At 42.4% G+C, this 4,003-nt stretch overlaps 1 pseudogene; it reads right to left on the bottom strand.

Annotated features, from left to right (window-relative positions):
* Positions 1-219: 219 nt before the first annotated feature.
* On the bottom strand, positions 220-1,807 carry LOC105062043 (vacuolar protein-sorting-associated protein 36-like; annotated as a pseudogene).
* Positions 1,808-4,003: the final 2,196 nt, after the last annotated feature.

The raw sequence follows: 4,003 nt of genomic DNA, 5'->3' as shown, positions 1-4,003 counted from the left end.
TGTAACATGAATTCAAATTCATATTGGCATTCATTTTTCTGTATTTTCCTAAGGAATCTTCCTGGATCATAGTATTTAGGGAGAAATTAAATGGGTTCTATATCATTCTGGGAAATGCCACTAAGTTCTCAGTTTCTCAGGGTTTACTCCTAGATCAATGTCATACAGCCTCTACACGATGCGGGGATATGGACAAGAAGTATTTCAAATACAAAATTCTCAGCTTTGTGTCATAAATAAATTTGGGTAAAACCACAAGCCTTCCACTGAATCATCTTGGCAAAGATGGCCCATCTTCTCTGCAAGAAGCAACCTTTCTTTAGCCAGGAGGACAGACATTCCCATGAGCTTAGCAAACTCTTCTGATGTTAGGGATCCCTTTTCTGAAACCGTCTCCAAGGCTGAGGCCACCATTTCCTCCTAATTGGGACTGGAGTCCAGTGACCGTGACACCATTGTCAAACACTCGGAGCCTGAGAGGTAACTTCAGTGCTGCCAGCATCTTGCATGCACTCACCAAATCTTCCGGTGAGAGCAATTCCATTCCTCGAGCTCGGTTTACTTAACAGTACAATTCCATGAGTGACATTATTCCCCCTCGTTCCTCTAACGTGCCTGCAATATTCCAGCCAGCTGTTTGGCCAGCTGCATGTGGTACTGTGTGCCCCAAGCCGTAGGTTTCCCTGGTAACCGGGTTAGCTACGCCCATGCTAAGCAAATAGGATTTAAACCTGATGGTCTTAGCTTCTGTGATATCACCTTGCTTGTCTTTAATCTTATTAGCAATTGATTTTGATAACTCCACCATTTCCTTAGCCTTCATCATTAGCTTGCTGAGGTCTTCAAAGGCCTCAGAAATGTTTTTGTCAGTCTCTTTTCTTTTTTCTTCCAGTTTCCTTTCAATACCTACAATTCCTACCACTCTTATTCTTCCTGGCTGGGTCCTCTTTTTGTTTGTAATGACTGGGAAACTGGCATATTCTCCCATCTTGTCTGTGTCATTTCCTCTGATAATCGCCTATAAAACTCAATCTGACCATGTTCTTTGAAGGAGAGCTTGATGTAGGAGTTCTTACTACTGTGGAATGGACCAGGTTCTTTGTTAGCAGCTGGGTGAAGATGGTCCACTATTTTGGTACTTTTCCCAATTCCAGCTGCCTGTTTTTCAATGAACACAATTTGGGAAAGAGGAATGGCCATGCAGCATTCATGATTTTTCTGATCTCTCCAAATCAGTCTGTGGGTACTAAGAATGAGGGTCCTGGCATCAAATTTTATCTTCTCCTCACCGTCATAGATGCACACCCCACGCTGCTGGATCACCAGGGTCTCGTTGATCTCCAGGAGGCTGCTGGTCCACATGAAGTGGTCCATTGCCGCCGCCAGGCCGGACTCCACCACTCATCCACTGGGGTGTCCATTCTTTATCCCCATTTCCCTGCCACTGCTCTGGTCCAGGTCACAGCTTCCTCCTGCTTCGTGGTCTCAGCACCTTCCCGGGTCTCCCTGCCTCCACTCTCTCCCTCCACATAGTTCCAGGGTCATCTTTTTCAATGTTGTATCTGACTGTGGCACTCCCCATGAAAGCAGAATTAAATACCAGTGACTCAGAGTACTTCACAGTCTGCTCCTAATATCTTCTTAAAATTCTCCTCTCTCCCTATCACCAACTTTCAACCACTTGGTCTCTTTATATTTCCTCTTTTTTTTTTTTAATTTTTTTAATGTATAATTCTTTTTATTTTCATGCAAAATAAAAGCACACTTAATAACACCCCTTCAATTTTGACTTACAGGATTTAAATTCAACCCCTTATAACAGTGACTTAATATCTAATATTACATTCATGCCCTTTATATTCTTCAAGAATATCTTCCAAGAACTGAGCCTTGAGGGGAAAAAAAAAAACATAGAAAGCTATGAGCTCAATCTGAGATACTGTTAAAAACCAGAAAAGTCAAATTCTTAAAAGAATGTTTGAAGAACTTCCTATTAAAAAAAAAACCAACCTGTTCAACATTCTGTTGAAAAAAAATATGAGCTTCATCAAATAAGAAGGTATCCACATTAAAGAATGGGTGTCAGTGGTTTGAAGTATAATCCGGGGGACAATAGCAGAGCACTGTTAAGAAAGGCCCCATCGCAAATGACCTTGATGGCTCGGCTTGGAGAACAATACTGAGCAAATTAACATGGACATCAACAATTGTGAACCAAAAAGTGACTCAGTAGTCTACATTCAAATGTAAAGAAGTTTTAAGAATATCTTAATCATTTTATTGCATTTCTATTTTTTGTTTTATGAGTACACAAAAATGATATATGATATTTTGAAAACTATGAGTAAGTAGATCTAAAAGGGCTCTTTACATAAGTCTAAAATTAAAAAATAAGGAATTAAGAGAAAAAAAAAGAGTATATTCCAAGACCTTCTGAAGACTCAAGAATATTGCAAATCTGCAGACAACAATGTGTAGACAGCAAGTCCAGAGAACAGCCAAGCTCACTGAGGTGGGCAGGCATCAAGGTGCAGTTAGCTGGGCCTCACTTGCACCCGTAAACTGGCCTCATGGCTTGCCTTTGCCCCCACTCCAACCACACTGGCCCAGTGACCTGCCTCAGGTACTTTTAGCCTTGAGAAGTCACCCACAGGAGGGAGCACCGCCTGACCTCCCTCAGTACTCCACACTGTCCTGCGTGTGTCCAGCCGTGGTTGGCTCTTAGGGTTTAGGAAATGTTGCCTGTGGTCCAGGGCCCTGTGCTATGGCTTCTCTCCTGTCTCTGTCAGCCTGGGCTCCAAGGCCACGGCTTCACATGCACCCTCTCTAGCCCTTCACCCCCTGACCTTTCATCTGGTAACCTTTTTGCCCCAGAACCCTAGAGGGGATCCAATCATGAGTGGAGGGCGCCCACTGGTTAGGTCCAACCTTGGACATGGGCCCTAAGGTCACTCCGCTGTCCTCAGCTTCCTTGAACCTGAAGCCCCTCCCTTCCCTCTCACTTCCTATCTCTGGAGAAAACAGAGATACTGGGTGGGACCTCTCTCAACTTCCTTCCCTTCCCACTTGAAACATGGCTGAGGCCAGGCCTCTCCTTGCCTTTCCCTACATGTCTCAGAGGATAAGGGGTTTTCTCCTCTGCTCTGTGGCCCATCCCCCAACCCATGACCCCATTCATACACCCTGCACCTCCTTGACCTCAGTGACCTCTCATTACTGTACCTTCAGCTTTCCCTCTCAATTGGCTTCTTCCCAAAAGCATTGTACTCATTCAAGGATTTATTCATTCAAACCCACAAATATTTATCAAGCATCTTCTCTGCACCAGGCCTTGTTCTAGGCATTGGGAACACAGCAGTGAACAAGTCTGAACTTCCATTCTAGAAAGATGGGGGTGTGGACTAAAAAAAATCAGGCAATTAAGACTGTGTAGTACAGGCATAAAGACAGATCTATGGATCAATGGAATAGATTGAGATCAATGGAACAGATCAGTGGAATAGATTGAGATTTCAAAAATAAATCTATGCTTCTTTTGTCAATTGATTTTTTGACAAGGGTGCCAAGATCATTATTCAATGGGGAAAGACAGTCTCTTAAAAAATGATATCGGGACAACTGGATACCCACATGCAAAAGAATGAAGTTGGATGTCTCACGCTACAGTAAATTAACTCAAAATGGATCAAAGTCCTAAATGTAAGGGCTAAAACTGTAAAAGTCTTAGGAGGAAACATAGGGGTGCGTTTTAATGACCCAGGATTAAGCAGTGGTTTCTTAGATAACCAAAAGCACAGCAACAAAAGAAAAAATAGATTAAATTGGGCTTCATCAAAATTAAAAGCTTTGTTTCCAAAGGATACTGTCAAATGAAAACACTACCCACAGAATGGGAAAAAAATATGTAAATCTCATATCCACAAAGGACTTGTGTCCAGAATACATAAAGAACCCTTACAACTCAACAACAAAAAAGACAAATTACCCAATTTAAAACATATGC

The sequence above is a fragment of the Camelus bactrianus genome, chromosome 22 (assembly GCF_048773025.1).
Source record: "Camelus bactrianus isolate YW-2024 breed Bactrian camel chromosome 22, ASM4877302v1, whole genome shotgun sequence".
Classification (NCBI taxonomy): Eukaryota; Metazoa; Chordata; class Mammalia; order Artiodactyla; family Camelidae; genus Camelus; species Camelus bactrianus.
This window is presented reverse-complemented; position numbering and strand designations above follow the sequence as displayed.